The sequence below is a fragment of the Pongo pygmaeus genome, chromosome 2 (genome assembly GCF_028885625.2).
Source record: "Pongo pygmaeus isolate AG05252 chromosome 2, NHGRI_mPonPyg2-v2.0_pri, whole genome shotgun sequence".
Lineage (NCBI taxonomy): Eukaryota > Metazoa > Chordata > Mammalia > Primates > Hominidae > Pongo > Pongo pygmaeus.
In genome coordinates this window covers 3,242,320-3,263,909 of record NC_085930.1, presented here as the reverse complement: position 1 = coordinate 3,263,909, position 21,590 = coordinate 3,242,320, and the positions used below count along the sequence as shown (strand labels likewise).

The 21,590-nt window shown below is 36.4% G+C and overlaps 1 pseudogene; it reads right to left on the bottom strand.

The window, feature by feature from the left end:
* The window catches only part of LOC129034244 (bifunctional methylenetetrahydrofolate dehydrogenase/cyclohydrolase, mitochondrial-like), a 99,247-nt pseudogene extending 98,646 nt beyond the window's left edge, over positions 1–601 (bottom strand).
* Positions 602–21,590: the final 20,989 nt, after the last annotated feature.

The following is a 21,590-nucleotide window of genomic DNA, read 5'->3' as shown; positions in this document are numbered from 1 at the left end:
CATCATTGATAGGCACCTGGGTTAATTTTATGTCTTTGCTACTGTAAGTAGTGCAGTGATTAACATACAAGTACATGTGTCTTTTTGTAGGATAATTTCTTTTGCCTTGGGTATACAACCAGTAGTGAAATTGCTGGGTCAAATGGTAACTTTCTTTTAAGTTCTTTACTCGGGCCTGCTGGGCTCATGCTGCCCACTCACCCTAGCAGGCTTCGCTTGGCTCATGCTACCAGTTCAGATCCCATGCCTGTCAAGGGTTAGCCATGCAAAGAGTGGCAAGGGTTACGTGAATGAGTGAGTGCAGGGTCTGGCCACTGTGCACAGCCAGGTATGCCAGCTGCTGTAGAGAAGCAGGCAAATCCAGGTGCTGGCACAGGCCCTGGCTCTGTGGAAGCCTGTGGCTGGATCAGATGCACTGCAAGCAGCTTTCACTGTGGGCACCTGCATCTGGATGAGCAGAAAGCACTGGTTCCTGGAAGCCTGAAGACACCAGAAACTGTAGAGCCCCAAAGTGGGTGTCACAGCCTTGCCTCTGGAAGTCCCTAGGTCTGGGATCCTGGAAGGGGCGCAGCTCTTCTCTCTTTCTTCTTGCCTGCAACATGATGAGTGTGTTGGAGGGTGTTTCAGGCCTGTTTGTGTTACAGCTCTTTCAGTCCCACCAATTGGTGGTGCCTGAGTTCTCATACCACATCCAGGAAGAATGAGGTATGGAGACAACTAGAGGGTTGACAAAGCAAAGAGGTGCTTTACTGAGCCACAGTACAGCTCTCAGGAGATCCAAAGTGGGTAGCTCCTTTCCACAGGCAGGTCATCCCGATGAGAGTGCAGCCCTCAGCAGAGAGGAGGCCTGGCAAGCAGGTTGTCCTCATGTCTTTGTGAGTCTGTCTGAGACTGGGGTTTTTATGGGCTTCAGAAAGGAGAAAATGCATGCTAATTGGTCCATGAGTGACCATGGATGGGCCCAGAAAAAGCACTGTAAGTATTCCCTCTGGGCAGTGGATTCCTCCCAGAACTGAGAGCCTAGTTCCTAGGCTTCAGGCCTTCCCTAGCTTGAAAGTGAGGCTTCACTGGGAGCTTGCCCCTTTTCACCCAGGACCCTGTCTGCCTCCCGCCACCATCTATATGTCATTCATGGTACCCACACTACTTGTGCAAAGAGGTACCTGCAGGCCTGTGCTGAGCCACCCTTAGCCCCTCATTGGGCCTCCCTCCCATGCTCGTCAGTGCCCAAAGCCTGGAGGGAGCTGAGGTGGCAGGGTGCTGGCATGTCAGCACCACCCCACCCTGAGCACATGCACACCTGGCTGGGTTGCCACAGCACCCAGGCTCAGCCACAACTTTGCTCTGCCCCAGAGCAGAAGCCAGGAGTCGGGAGAGGCCAGGCAGTGAGGATAGGCACTTCCAAGCTTGTGGGGGTAGGGGGGCTTCCCAAGTTCCTGAGAGCACAAGGATGCCCAGGTCCACAGCTGCCTAGGTGGCTTTAGCTGTGCCCAGGAGGGCAGGGCTCCCACCCTGCCAAGTCAGAAGTGCAGGGTCGGGGGGAGCTCTGCCTGTCCCCAGCTCCCACTGGCTTCCAGGAGCACGCAGCCCTGGCTGCGCCTTTCCTGCTGCAGCCTGCTTTTCTTTGTGGTGGCTGCCACTGCCATCAGTATAATGTTGGCTGTGAGTTTGTCATAGATGGCTGTTATTATTTTGAGGTATATTCCTTTTACGCCAGGAAGAGCTCCTTCCTAACTCATTCTGTAAAGTCAGCATAAGCCTGATAGCAAAACCTGGCAAAAACACACACACACAAAATAAAATTACAGGCCAATATCCCTGATGAACATAGACACAAAAATCCTCAATAAAATATTAGCATACCAAATCCAGCAGCACATCAAAAAGTTAACACAACACAATTAAGTAGGCATTATCCTTGGGATGCAAGGCTGTTTCGACATATTCAAATCAATAAATGTGATTCGACATATAAACAGAATTAAAATCAGAAATCCTATGATCATCTCAATAGACAAAGAAAAAGTTTCCAATGAAATCCAACATCTCTTCATGATTTTTTTTTGAATTTCAATTTTGTATAATAATAAAGATCATCTCAAATGAAAGTTTTAGCTTTTCTCTTAAGCTAGTCTCAGATTATACAGGATACATGACTATTTCTAAATGTCTCTGTGGTAACTTTGTCTTGTAATAATGTGCTTGGCATTTTATTGTACTTTTACTATATAACAATTTTCCAAATACATGTTTTTATTCAGGGACTATGATTATGACATACTATGTTTGTATTTTTATATTTTTGCCATATTTCTAAAAGTATTAATGAAATTAATCAAGATTCTGACATTGTAAGTAAATAAGAACATAAACAATGCAAAGAAGTATATATTTTAATATCATATGTATTATACTTAAAGAGTATTAGTGTTTTTTGTTGTTGTTGTTTGTTTGTTTTTGGAAAGAGTCTCACTCTGTTGCCCAGACTGGAGTGCAGTGGTACAATCTTGGATCACTTCAACCTCCACCACCCAGGTTCAAGCAATTCTCCTGCCTCAGCCTCCCTAGTAGCTGGGACTACAGGCATGCACAACTGCACCTGGCTAATTTTTGTATTTTTAGGAGAGACAGGTTTCACCATATTGTCCAGGCTGGTCTCAAACTCCTGACCTCATGATCCACCTGCCTCGGCTTCTCAAAAGGCTGGGATTACAGGCATGAGCCACTGTGCCCGGACAAGAGTATTAGTGTTTTTTAGGATGCATTTAAATGAATTATTTAATTGAAACTATTGACATTGAAAATTGAAGTTAAAATGAAGCTACTTTTATCATTGGCTTGAATAGTTGTTCTCTGGCTTTATAGTTAGCCAGTACTAACTTGAACCTTAGTTCCTCAGCAAATTACTTAAATCTTCTAAACAACAATTTTCTTATTGAAATGGTTTGGCTGTGTCCCCACTAAAATCTCATCTTGAATTGTAGTTCCCATAATAACCATGTATTGTGGAAGGGATCAAGTGGAGATAATTGAATCATGGGAAGGGTATCCCCCATCCTGTTCTTACGATAGTGAGTTAGTTGTCACAAGATCTGCTAGTTTTATAAGGGGCTTTCCCCTTTGCTGGGTACTCCATTCTTTTCCTTCCTGCTGACATGCGAAGAAGGACATGTTTGCTTCCCATTCTGCCATGATTGTAAGTTTCCTGAGGCCTCCCCAACCCTGCAGAATTGTGAGTCAATTAAACGTCTCTCCTTTATAAATTACCCAGTCTTGGGCAGTTCTTTATAGTAGCATGAGAACGGATTAATACACTTATTGAAAGAAAACAATAATAGTTCCCACCTCATTAGCATTATGCATAGGTAGATATATAGATACTCTTATTGACCTATAGCAATTTTTCAGAGATACTTCTATTATCAACATCATTCTAGTTGTTAGCAGTTATTTTTCAGATTTTGCTCTCAGTCTAATTTGGTCAGTAGATTTAATTTAAATTTCTCCAACTTTAAATTCAAACTGAATTCAAGATACATATTTGCAGTTTATGTATTATGTTACTTTATTTTTTGGTTTGTCTGGATTTAGATTCTACATTTGCTCAAAAATTACAATAATACCTTACCAACCTTCTCTACTGAGGTGCTGTGAAAAGCAACCAAAAGGTGAGAGACAAAAATGTTCCTAAGCGGTAAACCTGTAAATTTTATTAAGGTGATAATTTTACAGAGAATTCAGAAGTACTACAAATATAAAATATAAAAAAAAGTACTACCCTATCTTAATGCATTCTTTACTTTTAATATTCATACTTATAATTTTGAGCAGCAACTAATTTTAAAGCTATGAACATATAATGTCTTAAATGTTCAATAATACTCAAAATTATATACTACTTTGTTGAATAATAGTTCATAGAACTTTATCTGATGAGAGAACAATTATTTTTCTAGTATGCTACTAGCTTTATAAGTCACATTATACTTACAAACATAATAAGAAATAAACTATTCTCTATATTTCACTGAAAATATGCACAATGAAATATCCTTGAATGTGTTTTTTTATCATTGTCCCTTTGTAAGACAGTGTACTTTTTCTAAGTCTCTCATCTTTCAAAAAACAGGATAGAAAACTTAACTTTATCTTACAAAAGAAAAAGTCTTATAAAGCAGCCTCTTTTTCATAAGCTATCTATCTCAATAGCTTCTGCAGGGATGTTATAAAGTAGTCTATAGGAAAATGTAAAATAATGCTTGACTTTACTTCTATTTTACAAGTATATCGTCCACTAATATTTCAACTCCACAAAAACAAGTGTCACTACCATTTTCCATTTAAGAAACTGACATAAGTAAGGTCACAAAGGTAAAGCCAGTAGTAAAATTCTGGGCTTATGACTTCAAAAGCTCTGTCCAATCAATATAACTATCATTAACATGCGCAGTAACTGTTTCAGTTATACTAAGAATAGTATCAGAACTATAACAGCACACAGTGCAACTCAATGTAAATGTACCTAATCAGTTTAAAACTCTGCAATATTTCTTATCTCCTAACCAAATTAATGACTAAAAGAGATGTCACTTTTGATCTAGCCCATAATTTGGGACTAAAGTTTCCCAATCATTAACACTACATTTCATTTATAAAAATATGTGATTAAAATTTTGATTTGGAGATCAGAGGAACATGCATAGATCAGAGTAAAAAAAAAAACATATATTTTGCAACAGTGGGTTGAAAAGCTACATTTAGATGAAAAGGTACCATGATTTTAGCAAAGTTTATAAATCTCCACTTGAGTAATAGTTGTAGCTTCCAAGTGGCAGCAAAGGCCGCTAATAAGAACCACTGGGACAAGTTGAAAAGGGAAGGTGCAAGTTCTTCTGTGTCCTATAATGAAGGCAAGATTTTAATCCAGATTTTAAAGTATTAAATCCACAGTTCAGAAACTGTATAGTGTCTTCCTTTTTCACTGATTCATCCATAGAGATTTCTACTGATGATTTTCTGTAGGAAGGCAACCATGTATGCTGTCTAGATACCCTGCTGTATGCATGTATTAGAAATTCTGATAAAGATAATCTAAGACTTCATTAAATAACATGCTAATGCTAAGTAATTGTACTATAGTATTATAATTAAATATGATGAGTCTTGATAAATGTCACTTATTAGTCCATCATGACATTTAATTGATCTAATACTGGGCAGAATTTTAGAAGATTAAAAATTGAAGTCAGTGAAGGGCAAACATGTTGAATCGTGACTTATGTTTAAAAGCATACTTATTAGAAAAACCATTAACATTCTCATCAAAGTTAAAGAGACAGGCATATTTGAAGTCAAACACACAGAACTGTTGTTTAGGGGAGTAGATACGGAATTATTCTGTTGAGAAATAGGACACTTCTGCTACTGAACTCACTTGGCAGCCATGTCTAAAGTGCTGGTTTTACTTTTGTAGGTGCCATAATTTCATAGAGAATTGACTTATTTCCAAAAATAGACAATAAAGGAAATAGCATGTCATAACAGAATGAAATCATAGCCTATAACACAATTTGAAAAGATAGAGATGATTTAAAATATGGAAGATACATCTTGGAGGATGCATATCATTTATCTTCAAATCATTGATTTGTTAGCATGTAGAACTAAGTGCAAACATTTTGTATTGTTCTGGATGTCCCATGTTCAAATATCAGTACTCCCAGTCAACACAGACTTGAGCATAAATTGTCCTGTGTTCATGCTGAAGTCATACCTGTTGTGTGTTTTCTAAAAAAATTTCTCCTTCATAGCCAATTCCCATTTCAATAACTTATTTAATTCTCATTTTTTCTTGATGTATTATGGAAATGAAAGGTTGTTTTCTGACACCTGGAGTCCTCTAATAACCCTAAAATTAATAACTGGGTTCGATATTAACCATGAACAGACACTGAAAACAGTAACTTTAAGACTGTCCAAATATTATCTGTCTGGATTATCCATTTCTGTGGGACACTCCCTTTTTGAGATCTACTTTTCAATTTTATGTCTCTATTATGTAATGTGTTAGAGATTCCTGTACACGAGAACACTGTGGGCATACTAAAAATATCCCCAGCAATGGTGTTAAACTTTTACATTTATGTTGCCTGTTTGTGGACTTCTGGATCCCAGTCCTAATGTGGTCTAGGCCTTAGTCTATTGCTACATGGTTAAGTTGGGCTGATGAATCTCCAGATATTATAAACATTCTAATTTCTCACTTTGAGTCAAATATATTTTTCCTCCACTGGCTTTCTTATCTTTTTTTTTTCTATCATTCTAATTTTCGGTATCTCTAGGACCATGCAGTGGTGCAATCTTGGCTCACTGCAATCTCTGCCTCCCGGGTTCAAGTGATTCTCCTGCCTCAGCCTCCCAAGTAGCTGGGACTACACGCGTGCACCACCACGCCCAGCTAATTTTTTGTAATTTTAGTATAGACGGGGTTTCACCATGTTGGCCAGGATGGTCTGGATCTCTTGACCAAATGATCTGCCCACCCTGGCCTCCCAAACTGCTGGGATTACAGGCGTGACCACCATGCCTGGCCCACAGTTATTACTCTTATTTCAGTGTCACCTCATGCTTCTTTGCAAATTGGAAAATTCTCAGTAAATTTTTCATTAGAAAATAGAAATTGATAGCTTTAATCAAGGTTGATGCTATAAGTTTTTAAAGTACAAATTCCAGTGCTTATTAATATCTTAAGTCCCTACTTGTCAAGAACATGAGCTTAGAAAAAAAAAATCTAAAAACAGTGATGCTGAAAATAAAGCACAGATATTGTGACACATGTCTTCTAGTTCATTTTTGAATTTTCAAAATGACCTTTTAAAAATATTCAGTAATATTTTCACAGGTAATTTTATGTTTTGGAAAATAAAAAATAGGTTTTTGGTGCCTTAAAATGGAAAAGTAGGCCAGGTGTTGTGCTCCATGCCTTAATCCCAGCACTTCTGGAGGCCGAAGTGAGTGGACTTAATGAGTACAGGAGTTCCAGGCCAGCCTGGGAAACATGGCAAAACCCTATCTCTACAAAAAATTTAAAAATTAGTGAGTCATGGTGGTACACACCTGTAGCCCCAGCTACTTGGGAGGCTGAGGTGGGAGAATCACCTGAGCCTGGGAAATCGAGGCTGCAGTAAGCTGTTATCTCACCACTGTACTCTAGCCTGGGTGACAGAGTGAGACCTTATCTCTAAAATAAAATAAAGTAAAATAAAATGGAAGAATATTTGGAAAGCAAATATACTATTAATGTTTTATATATTTTTAGGTTCAAGATTTTTCCTAATGAGCTAAACACTGAACAAGATTGGTAAAACAGACTCACACAAATCAGTATCAAGTATTTATAATAAATTCAAGAATATAAAAAATGAAGAAACCCAAAGTGAAGAGATGCCAGGCATCCTGAGCGCAGCTGCTAACATCTTCTTTCCCACGTCAGATTCACATTTTAGACAAGAATACTAGGTTTCTAAAACAAGTGGGCAGATTACAACACACAAGAGTTTTAGGGTATGAAATATCTCCAGGTTCCAGTAGTTTCATATGTTGCCTAATATTTCTTAGGGTTCCAGATATTCTCGGTTTGTTCATAAAAAGTAATTATATACCAAGACTATCATATCAAAACATTTCTTATTTAAGGAATCTTAACAAATATATTCTATACACTAGCCCATTATCATTATGCTTACAAGGAGCTTGATCTGATCTTCTATCTTCTTTCATTCCTAGGATGTCCCTGATAATGAAGAGAAATGAAACTCCGGCCAGTTCATTTAATTTCTCTGTCTCACCCTACAAAATTTAACTTGATCCTAAAAATCATAAGTAAAGTACAGATAACGTTACCAATTTAATAACCCAGATCACTCACCTCATGTTGATGTAGCTAGAACAATAACATGGTTGCTACCAATAAGGTTCTTTTTTTAAATTGTCTGTCTCAGTACACTTTTTGAAAATTGTCTCCAACAAAATGAGTTTTAAGGACAAATGACAGTTCTTCTAAAATGATTTTATGAGATTCTGTGATTGTCTATAACTTCTTACAAAAATATAATTTATAAATTTAAAATGGCTGGGTGCAGTGGCTCGCGCCTGTAATCCCAGCACTTTGGGAGGCCGAGGCGGGTGGATCACGAGGTCAGGAGATGGAGATCATCCTGGCTAACACGGTGAAACCCCGTCTCTACTAAAAATACAAAAAATTAGCTGGACGTGGTGGCGGGTGCCTGTAGTCCCAGCTACTCGGGAGGCTGAGGCAGGAGAATGGCTTAAGTAAACCCGGGAGGCAGAGCTTGCAGTGAGCGGAGAAGGCACCACTGCACTCCAGCCTGAGCGACAGAGCGAGAGTCCAACTCAAAAAATAAATAAATAAATAAATAAATAAATTTTAAATCTCTTAATTTTAGACTCCTGTAGCAAAGGTAGATTTCTCAATTACTAAACCAGAAAAAGTATTGGTAAAGTCTCAAGTTTATGAAACTTACAATACTAAAAGTTGAAAATAAATTCAAAGAATCAACTTTTAAAACAGAAGTGTACTTATCTCACTTGTTGCTTTAAAATATAGATAGCTCCTGTAAAGACCTGTTTCTTTCTCTTTTTTTCCCTTCTACTTCCATGCTTTCATTTTTCAAAAATCATCATACATCTCCATAGGGTTTAAGGATCTGTTTCTTTCATCTGATTAGTACACAATAAGACATTTTATGAGGACCTACTGTTTAATTAACTAATGGCATAAAAGTAAAAATAGAAAAAGGAAAGTGTGATGAAAAATTTTAAATTAATTACAAATAAACTTATTTTCAATTTAATAATACATAATACATCAAATGCAATGCAAATGTGTTTTAGGTAATACTTATAAACCCTAAAATTCATATGGTCTCAGAGTGGTAAAATGGATTGAACACAGTTTTCAAGAGGTAATAAAATTATTCAAATCTTATATTTCTCTGAGAACATTAAAAATACATAATTTATACAGTGGAGTAATATTTAAAATTAACTCCCTTTAAAGTACCAGTTTCTTTGCAGCTCTTCTTTATCAAAATCCCAAATTCTAACCCTAACCTTAGCCATGAATAGTTTCCTCTTCTTCTGAATTCTTTTTCTTGCAATGAAGGTAGACTTGGCCTCTTAATTCTAGGAAGCAAGAATCTTTATCTTGAAAAGCTGAGATGTGGAGAAATCCCCTGAATAAACACAGAGCACTACTTAGCTGATAAAGAGATAGGAAGAGACAATGTATTATGAATTTCTGAAGTCTTGTTTCTATCTCACTTTAAATATGTCATACTCAAAAACTAATACAAAAATGAAAAAATTCTAGGTTGTCAGATAATTGAATTACTTCCTGTAAAATTTTCACTCTTTTAAAGGAGATATTGCAGAGAAACATTAAAAGTATTGAACTCAACTTGAAAGTTTTATCTAAGAGTTATTTCAATTTTAAATTAAAACCAAAATGATCTTCAGTTGATACTTATTTTGTATAAACAGGTTAATTTTGTGTTATTAGAATGTTTATATGAAATTAATTTTAACAACCTTCACTATAATCTGAAGCAAAAAGCTCAAAATATTCATACTTTAAATAAAATATATTTCTGTCTTACAAAGAAAAATGGAATTTTAGGTTTAAGAAAATTATATTGTTCTATATTATATTTAGCTATTAATAAAATGTTAAATCAGTAAAAGTAACATTTAGCAGCTGAGTATTGTGGCTCACACTTGTAATCCCAGCACTTTGGGAGGCCAAGGCAGGCAGATTGCTTGAGGTCGGGTGTTCAAGACCAGCCTGGCCAACATGGTGAAACCCTATCTCTACTAAAAATTCGTGGGGCATGGTGTCACATCCCTGTAGTACTGTAGCTGGTAAGCTACAGGGTGGCTGAGTCACAAGAATCACTTGAACCAGAGAGGTGAAGGTTGCAGTGAGCTGAGATAGTACCATAGCACTCCAACCTGGGTGACAGAGGAAGAATGTCTAAAAAAAAATAGTTAATTAATTAATTTTTAAAAGTTAGCTTCATTTATAAGTGTGGAACAAATTATATAGTCATAAAAAATTTTGGAAATTTTAAAAACTTTCATAACATGACAGTGAAGATTATGATTAAAAATATAGTAAATATTTTTAACTTTTTTTTCTGTAAAACATTTTGTAAAAAATAACTCTACAACTTTTAAGTAATTCTGTGTTCTTTGACATACAAAGAGGGGCATAAGCTACAGAACATTCATAATAGCATTTGTGTACTTTCCTATCTAATAATAGTGGGATAATAATGAATTATTTCTAACCTGGCTGTATGTATGGCTTCCAATAAGGTATTTATATATGTATAATAGTACATATTACAATGTTTTAATTAATTTCTAAAAACGCTTTATGAAAATGTTCTTATTTAGCTTATGGAATCGCTCCTTGGTTAATTAGATTTTATGGAGTAAGCCCAAGACAGGAAATAGCAAAATATTATTATTGGCCATGTATTTTACACTAAACATATATTTGATATAACATCATTGAATTTCTCTTCCTCTCAGTTACCTATATTATTAAAAAATGTTAGAGATAAATTTATATTTAATAGTCCTTTGTAGATCATGTTGTAACTTGACTTTACTTTGTTTTATTTTAAAGTTACCTGACTTCAAAACATACTACAAGGCTACAGTAACCAAACAGCATGGTACTGGTACCAAAACAGATATATAGACCAATGGAACAGAACAGGGGACTCAGAAATAAGACCACACACCTACAACCATCTGATCTTTCACAAACCTGACAAAAACAAGAAATGGGGAAAAGGATTACCCTTGAATTTAAAAGGATTTATTAAAGGATTTAATAAATGGGTGGGAAAACAGGCCAGCCATATGTAGAAAACTGAAACTGGACCCCTTCCTTACACCTTACAAGAAAATTAACTCAAGATGGACGAAAGATTTAAAAGTAAGACCTAAAACCATAAAAACCGTAGAGGAAAACCTAGGCAATACTATTCAGTACATGGGCATGGGCAAAGATTTCATGACTAAAACACCAAATGCAATGGCAACAAAACCAAAATTGACAAATGGCATCTAATTAAAACTAAAGAGCTTCTACACAGCAAAAGAAACTATCATCAGAGTGAACAGGCAACCTACAGAATGGGAGAAAATTTTTGCAATCTATCCCTTTGACAAAGGGCTAATATCCAGAATCTACAAAGAAATTAAACAAATTTACAAGAAAAAAGAAACGACCCCATCAAAAAGTGGGCGAAGGATATGAACAGAAACTTTTGAAAAGAAGACATTTTTGCAGCCAACAAACATATGAAAAAAAGCTCATCATCACTGGTCATTAGAGAAATGTACATCAAAACCACAGTGAGATACCATCTCATGCCAGTTAGAATGGCAATCATCAAAAAGTCAGGAAACAACAGATGCTGGAGAGGATGTGGAGAAATAGGAACGCTTGTACACTGTTGGTGGGAGTGTAAATTAGTCCAACCATTGTGGAAGACAGTGTGGAGATTCCTTAAGGATCTAGAACCAGAAATAGCATTTGACCAAGCAATCCCATAACTAGGTATATACCCAAAGGATTATAAATCATTCTACTATAAAGACACATGCACACATATGTTTATTGCAGCACTATTCACAATAGCAAAGACTTGGAACCAACCCAAATGTCCATCAATAATAGACTGGATAAAGAAAATGTGGCATATATACATGATGGAATACCATGCTGCCATAAAAAGGGATGAGTTCATGTTGGAGGGACATGGATGAAGCTGGAAACCATCATTCTCAGCAAACTAACACAGGAACAGAAAACCAAATATCACATGTTCTCACTCATAAGTGGGAGTTGAGCAATGACAACAGATGTGCACAAGGAGGGGAACATCACACACAGGGGCCTGTCGGGAGTTGGGGGAAGTGAGGGGGATAGCATTAGGAGAAATACCTAATGTAGATGACAGGCTGATGGGTGCAGCAAACCACCATGGCACATGTATACCTATGTAACAAACCTGCACGTTCTGCACATGTTTCCCAGAACTTAAAGTATAATACAAAATACCTTAAGAAAAGTTTTAGATTCTGACTTGTATTTGGTGAGTCATTATTTATTTATAAACAATAAGTATCTGAAAATGTTTGGCAGTTTAAACTCAGTTTTCTCGGTGGAACTCAAATATTGACTAGGTAGAGCCTTCTGGTCATTAATATTGAAGACAACTAAATACTGTTCTGTTTTGCCAGTTTTGAGGGAGACCTCAATGCATGCTTTTCCCTATTGTCTATATATTTTCTTAAATGCTACTATAGTGTTTCTGCTTCTGAGCATATTCTAGTCTAACTTCATACTTTTTTTATAGGTACACCTCTTGCATAAGTGTGAAAACAATGGCTTAGAATCAATGTGGTCTCATCTGTGCATTAGAAATATTTCCTTTTATCAACAGTTGAGTTCTGAAAATTGCAAATTCAATAGTAAATTTAGAATGTTTTGAGCAATTATAATTTAGAAAGAGAGCACACTTTAAAAACACACATAGACAAAACAGATCTTAAATATATTTGTAAGGTGATCTTACCTCTATGGTGTTGAATGCATGGAAACACTAAATAAAAGTCATGTATGGTTTTTAAAAATCTATATGAAGTATACATATGGTTACTAATTTTCTGTCTAGAGCTAGTCTGAGAAATAGTGTCTGACTCTATAAGGGTCATCGATAGGTATCTACCAAATAATATATACATTTGTCATTCCCTTGTTACTAGACTATATTCTTAATTCCTTTTGTGTCTTTTACTTATTAAGAAGAAAGTCAATCCAAAAGAATGTGGTGAGAAAATGCGTAAACAATGTTGTAGTCTTTTATCCATCTTTTTTTTTAATTTTTTGGTTTTTTTTAAATTGTACTTTAAGTTCTGGGATACATGTGCAGAATATGCAGGTTTGTTATTTAGATATACGTGTGCCATGATGGTTTGCTGCACCTGTCAATATTGCATTTTTAAAAAGCAAGAAAATAGTTCTTTTATAAAAATGCCTTTGAGAAAAAAATTGAAAAATACTTTTTCCAAAGAAAGAAGATTGAATCTCCAAACAGAATTTACAATATGGCCTTGTTGTAAGAGCAGTATGAAAGTTTGAGCCCCTCTCCCTCTGTAATTTCCTAAATGGGTCCTACACATGCCCTGTTAAATACTAAGTGTTCCAAATTAGTTATGGTCAATCCCTGTGAGTATAATACTTATTTCCTGCCCCATTTAATACAAGAGTTCTATTACATATAAGAGGGCATCTTCTTAGTTCTAACTTTGTGTGTGTGTGCGTGTGTGTGTGCACATGGGTGCACATGTGTGGGAATATATATGTACCAGTGTGTCTGAATTTTAGAGAAGCCTGAGAAAGTTGTACATCAGTTGTATACAGATTTCAATTTATTGTTGTTTTGTAAAAAAATCTGATGTTTCTTAAGACTCCCTAGTTTAAGAAACTATGCATTAAAATGTTTCTGTTCATTGCTTTATTCTCAGAGAACAGTAAAGGAAACCTAATTATCTCAAATTGTTTACAAGGTTTTATAGAAATAAAACACATCATAGAGTTTTGATTTGTCATGTTGACAGTTGAGAAACAGTCGATCTGATTATTCTTGGAATAAACCTGTAAGGCAATTTTCAAAAGAAAAAACTTAAAAACAATAAACGTAATTATTAGCAAAGAATTTAATTATTCTGATTTTAAATCCCCAGTTCTGACTAAAACACAAAACTTATTGAAAACATAAAAGAAGGAAACACATTTTTCTACATAATGAATAGAAACATAAGTGATAGTCTTGTTCAGTGTGCCAGTTCTGTACTAAAAATATGTTCCAATTCATAGAATTTTACTTTCTCTGGTTTTATTCACTGTTTACTCAGATAGTGAGCAGCAATGCATTTTTGTTCTGACAATAATTCCCTTGACTGTTGCATGTTATTTGTGTTAAAAAAAAAAAAAAGTAAAAGCCAAAATCAAAAAAGTCAAGCATTAAGAAGTTGCAGGTGCACTACTCATCAAGAGAGGAGACATACTAGGAGTCCTTATTAGCAGTCTGGGCTTACCGTTCTTCAGAATTTTTTTTTACTTCTTTTAAAAAAATATTTTATTTTAGATTCATGTGGCACATGTGCAGGGTTGTAACATGGGTATGTGTGTGATACTGAAGTTTGGGCTTCTAATGATCCCATAGTCCAAGAAGTAAACATAATGCCTAATAGATAGGTTTTCAACCCTTGCCCCTGTGCCTCCCCTCTTTTGGGATTCCAAGAGTTTATTGTTCCTATCTTTGTGTCTGTGTGTACCCAATGTTTAGCTCCATTTATAAAGGAGAACATGCAGTATTTGGTTTTCTGTTTCTGCATTAATTCACTTCAGATAATGGCTACCAGCTGCATTCACATTGCTGAAAAGGAAATGATTACATCGTTTTTATGGGTGCATAGTATTCCACAGTGTATACATACTACATTTTCTTTATCCAATCCAACATTGATTGGCATCTGTGTTAACTCCATGTCTTTACTATTGTGAATAGTGCTGCGATAAATATGTAAGTGCTGTTGTCTTTTCAGTAGAATGATTTCCTTTTCTTTTAATATGTACCCAATAATGGGATTGCTGGGTCAAATGGTAACAGTATTTTTAGTAATTTGATAAATCTCCAGATTGCTTTGCACAGGTGCTGAACTAATTTGCATTCCCACCGACAGTGTATAAGTGTTCCATTTTCTCTGCAACCTTGCTAACATCTGTTATGTTTTGACTTTTTACTAATAGCCATTCTGACTGATGTGACACAGTACCTTATTGTGGTTTTGACTTGCATTTATCTGGTTATTTTTTCATAAGTTTGTTGGCTGTTTGCATCTCTTCTTTTGAAGAAGAGATGTCCTTTGCCCATTTTAAATGGGGTTATTTATTATTTGATTGGTGATTTAAGTTCCCTGTAGATTATGGATATTAGTCCTTGTTGGATGCATAATTTGCAAAAATGTTCTCCCATTCTGTAGGTTATTTACTATCTTGATAGTTTCTTTTGCTATGCAGAAGATCTTTAGATTAATTAGGTCTCCATTGTCAATTTTTTTTTTTTGTATTTGCTTTTGAGGACTTAGTCATATGTTACTTGCCTAGGCCAGTGTTGAGAGGGGTATTTCCTAGGTTGTCTTCCAGGATTTTTATAGTTTGAGGTCTATACAGTTAAGTCTTTAATCCATCTTGAGTTAATTTTTGTGTATGGTGTGATGTAGAAGTCCAGTTTCATTCATCTGCATGGGGCAACCCACCTTCTCCAGCACCATTTATTGAAAAGGGTATCCTTTCCCTATTGTTTACTTTTGTCACCTTTGTCAAAGATCAATTGTTTGCAGGTGTGTGGTTTTATTTTGGGGCTCTCTATTCTGTTCCATTGTTCTAGGTGTCTGTTTTTGCACCAGTATCATACTGTTTTGGTTACACTAGCCTTGTTGTATAGCTTGAAGTCAGGTAATGTGATACTTCTGCCTTTAATTTTGCTTAGGATTGCCTTAGCTATTGGGGGTCTTTTTGGCTCTAAATGAATTCTGTAGGAATTTCAGAATAGTTTTTTCATCACAAACACAAAAAGGTTCTATTCTGATGAAATCCTTAGACTACAAATGAAAGTGAATTTTTGGAAAAGTTAAACTGATAAAATGGTTACTTTATGACTGCATATTTTGTATACTTTGGACAGAGGACTCAACTTGTTAAGCAATTTTTTTTAAGTTCCTCTAGTATTCAACCTTCTTTAAATGACTTTATGGAAATAAACAAAACCAAAATGTATTTCTCAATACTGTTTAATATTGTTTGTGGGCTGGTTGAGGCTCTGTTTCCCATTTTATGTAATTTTAGGGCCCACGGTGAAGAAGCAGATAATATTGAGGATATTCTACACTCATGGCACACACAAAAAATAAAACATTATTGGACTGAAGAAATAGTTTAAAAGTTAGCTTCAAAAGTGTCATAATTCATTTCTACTTCCATTTCATTGGTCAAATCAATTTTCATAAAATACTACATTACATGCAGCAATAAAGTATGTTTATGCTTGAACGGAGATTTCTATAAATAATTTAAAACAATAATAGAATCTACCAAATGTCCCCCAATATGCAAATATTCACATTTACTTGCTAAATACACTTACTCCCTAGCAGGTATATCACTGTAAGAATCAAAGACTGCAAATAATTCTTTTTGAAAATAAGTAAAGTAAGAATGCACAATATTGACTCATCCATAGTGATTTTAAAATTCTTCTAAGGCCCTTGTTGACATTGAAAAGTTTCCTGCTTTGAAGATTAAGAATGGTCTTTGATGAGGCCATCTTCTGCTCCCTGAGAGCAGCTCCTCAATCTTCTTTCTTGCATGGCTCTTGTGCTGCCATCTTGGTGGTGCATCTTCTATCATTAATTTTGGTGGCCTCATCTGAAAATGTCATTGGAAGAGAGAAAGATTTCTCAGATTTCTCATTTTGCTTCATGCTCATGGTAGATGGGTGTCCATATTTCATTTTAAGTATTAAAGAATCACAGTATTTTTATTAAATTTAGTAAGACTTCCAGTGGTGTGGTGCTGAAATATATCTGATTTTAAATATTTCAGTCAAGCAATCTTTATGTGCTAATAGTTATACCAACAATTATTTTTGAGCTGTGCCTTCTCTCCCCATATGTATATAAAAAACTTGTTTTTTAAGAATAGTATAGAGATTTTAAATTCAACAACTACCATGTATTCTACACCCAGGCCAAAAATAGAACACTACCACACCTCCAGATTCTCCCATTATACTCCATTCTAGTTGTAAATTTCAAAGTATAGCCAATATTCAATTTCAATATTCATCACTATGTTTATATGAGACATCCATATTGTGTGTAATTGTAGTTTATTAATATTCACTGCTATTGTTGCAGGAATCAGGAGACTGGAGAGACTAATAGGTGGAACCGAAGGATTTCATTGAGTGCACTCAGGCCCAGCAGATTAACATCCGAAGGCTGGGCCCTGAACAAAGACAGGGCTCAACTTTTGTACACACTTCTGAAAGACAGTTGGCTAGTTTGAAATAAGCTTACAGTGGCAAGAAGCATAGTTGTGTGAAAGCAAGTGTACAGAAGCAGAACAAAGGCGGTTAATCAAACTGTGACAGGTTTATAACTCAGGCTTTCATGTGACTCTTGCTATGCGGCCCAAATGGCTGTTATCTTAGCTTGATTAAGAGCCTTTCACAAGCTTATCTTATATCCTTCGCTATGGTGCCCAGATGGCTGCAATCTAGGCCTGCTCAGGCATGTCTTATGATCTTCACTGTGCTACTCACATAAAAAACAGAAACTTACAATCACTAGTTACAGAAAATAGGAATCTATACACTCATAAAACTTGCAGAGGAGGGTACAACCACACAAAGTGGGGAGGGATTCCAGTGGGAAGTTTACTCATACCAAAAGAGAAGGGAAAATTTGTTTTCCTTTTTCACATTTCCTGCTTCACTATACAGTATGCATTTGTAAATATGCAAAAATTTATTTATTCATTGTACCATAGATAGGCATTTAAGTAGTTTCCAGTTTTGGTCTAATATATAAAACATGCTATCAGCATGACTGTGAATGTACCTTGGTGACCATGTGTGATGTACATGCATTTCTATGGAAGTGAATGACTGGGTCACATGTTATACACATGTTTAGCTTTAATAGATACTAACTGAGATGGTTTGGCTTTGTGACCCACCCAAATCTCACCTTGAATTGTAATAATCCCCAAATGTCTTGGGAGGGACCCTGTGGGATGCAATTGATTGATGGGGGTGGGTTTCTCCTGTGCTGTTCTCAAGACAGTGAATAAGTCTCATGAAATCTGATGGTTTCATAAAGGGGAATTCTCCTGCACATGCTCTCTTGCCTGTCGCCATGTAAGATGTCTCTCTGCTCTTCCTTCATCTTCAGCCATGATTGTAGGCCTCCACAGCCAGGTGGAGCTGTGAATTCATTAAACCTCTTTCCTTTGTAAATTACCCAGTCTCAGGTATGCCTTTATTAGCAGCATGAGAATAGACTAATACAGTAAATTGGTACCAGGAGTGGGGCACTGCTGCAAAAATACCTGCAAAAGACTGGCAAATTGGATAAAGAATCAAGACCCATCAGTGTGCTGTATTCAGGAAACCCATCTCACATGCAGAGAGATATATAGGCTCAAAATAAAGGGATGGAGGAAGATCAACCAAGCAAATGGAAAAGAAAAAAAGGCAAGGGTTGCAATCCTAACCTCTGATAAAACAGACATTAAACCAACAAAGATCAAAAGAGACAAAGAAGGCCATTACATAATGGTAAAGGGATCAATTCAACAAGAAGAGCTAACTATCCTAAATATATATGCACCCAATACAGGAGCACCCAGATTCATAAAGCAAGTCCGTAGAGACCTACAGAGATCCTTAGATTCCCACACAATAATAATGGGAGACTTTTAACACCCCACTGTCAACATTAGACAGATCAACGACACAGAAGGTTAACAAGGATACCCAGGAATTGCACTCAGCTCTGCACCAAGCAGACCTAATAGACATCTACAGAACTCTCCTCCCCAAATCAACAGAATATACATTCTTCTCAGCACCACATCGCACTTATTCCAAAATTGACCACTGAGTTGGAAGTAAAGCACTCCTCAGCAAATGTAAAATAACAGAAATTATAACAAACTGTCTCTCAGACCACAGTGCAATCAAACTAGAACTCAGGATCAAGAAACTCACTCAAAACCACTCAACTACATGGAAACTGAACAACCTGCTCCTGAATGACTACTGGGTACATAACGAAATGAAGGCAGAAATAAAGATGTTCCTTGAAACCAATGAGAACAAAGACACAACATACCAGAATTTCTGGGACACATTTAAAGCAGTGTGTAGAGGGAAATTTATAGCACTAAATGCACACAAGAGAAAGCAGGAAAGATCTAAAATGGACACCCTAACATCACAATTAAAAGAACTAGAGAAGCAAGAGCAAACACATTCACAAGCTAGCAGAAGGCAAGAAAAAACTAAGATCAGAGCAGAACTGAAGGAGATAGAGACACAAAAACCCTTCAAAAAATCAATGAATCCAGGAGCTGGTTTTTTGAAAACATCAACAAAATTGATAGACTGCTAGCAAGACTAATAAAGAAGAAAAGAGAGAAGAATCAAATAGTCACAATAAAAAAAGATAAAAGGGATATCACCACCGATCCCACAGGAATACAAACTACCATCAGAGAATACTATAAACACCTCTATGCAAATGAACTAGAAAATCTAGAAGAAATGGATAAATTCCTGGACACACACACCCTCCCAAGACTAAACCAGGAAGAAGTTGAATCTCTGAATAGACCAATAACAGGCTCTGAAATTGAGGCAATAATTAATAGCTTACCAACCAAAAAAAGTCCAGGACCAGATGGATTCACAGCCAAATTCTACCAGAGGTAGAAGGAAGAGCTGGTATCGTTCCTTCTGAAACTATTCCAATCAGTAGAAAAAGAGGGAATCCTCCCTAACTCATTTTATGAGGCCAGCATCATCCTGATAACAAAGCCCGGTAGAGACACAACAAAAGAAGAGAATTTTAAACCAATATCCTTGATGAACATCGATGCAAAAATCCTCAATAAAATACTGGCAAACCAAATCCAGCAGCACATCAAAAAGCTTATCCACCATGATCAAGTGGGCTTCATCCCTGGGATGCAAGGCTTTTTCAACGTACACAAATCAATAAACGTAATCCAGCATATAAACAGAACCAACAACAAAAACCACATGATTATCTCAATAGATGCAGAAAAGGCCTTCAAAAAAATTCAACGGCCCTTCACGCTAAAAACTCTCAATAATTAGGTATTGATGGAATGTATCTCCAAATAATAAGATCTATTTATGACAAACCTACAGCCAATATCATACTGAATGCACAAAAACTGGAAGCATTCCCTTTGAAAACTGGCACAAGACAGGGATGTCCTCTCTCAACACTCCTATTCAACATAGTGTTGGAAATTCTGGCCAGGGCAATCAGGCAGGAGAAAGAAATAAAGGGTACTCAATTAGGAAAAGAGGAAGTCAAATTGTCCCTGTTTGCAGGTGACTTGATTGTATATCTAGAAAACCCCATCATCTCAGCCCAAAATCTCCTTCAGCTGATAAGCAACTTCAGCAAAGTCTCAGGATACAAAATCAATGTGCAAAAATCACAAGCATGCTTACACAGCAATAACAGACAAACAGAGAGCCAAATCATGAGTGAACTCCCATTCATAGTTGCTTCAAAGAGAATAAAATACCTAGGAATCCAACTTACAAGGGATGTGAAGGACCTCTTCAAGGAGAACTACAAACCACTCACTGCTCAATGAAATAAGAGAGGATACAAACAAATGGAAGAGCATTCCATGCTCATGGATAGGAAGAAGCAATATCCTGAAAATGGCCATACTGCCCAAGGTAATTTATAGATTCAATGCCATCCCCGTCAAGCTACCAATGACTTTCTTCACAGAATTGGAAAAAACTACTTTAAAGTTCATATGGAACCAAAAAAGAGCTCGCATTGCCAAGTCAATCCTAAGCCAAAAGAACAAAGCTGGAGGCATCATGCTACCTGACTTCAAAATATACTACAAGGCTACAGTAACCAAAACAGCATGGTACTGGTACCAAAACAGAGATATAGACCAATGGAACGGAACAGAGCCCTCAGAAATAATACCACACATCTACAACCATCTGATCTTTGACAAACCTGACAAAAACAAGAAATGGGGAAAGGATTCACTATTTAACAAATGGTGCTGGGAAAACTGGCTAGCCGTATGCAGAAAGCTGAAACTGGATCCCTTCTTTACACCTTATACAAAAATTAATTCAAGATGGATTAAAGACTTAAATGTTAGACTTAAAACCATAAAAACCCTAGAAGAAAACCTAGGCAATACCATTCAGGACATAGGCATGGGCAAGGACTTCACGACTAAAATACCAAAAGCAGTGGCAATGAAAGCCAACATAGACAAATGGGATCTAATTAAATTCAAGAGCTTCTGCACAGCAAAAGAAACTAACATCAGAGTGAACAGGCAACCTACAGAATGGGAGAAAATTTTTGCAATCTACCCATCTGACAAAGGGCTAATATCCAGAATCTACAAGGAGCTCCAACAAATTTACAAGAAAAAAACAAACAACCCCATCAACAAGTGGGCAAAGGATATGAACAGACACTTCTGAAAAGAAGACATTTATGCAGCCAACAGTCACATGAAAAAATGCTCATCATCACTGGCCATCAGAGAAATGCAAATCAGAACCACGATGAGATACTATCTCACACCAGTTAGAATGGCAATCATTAAAAAGTCAGGC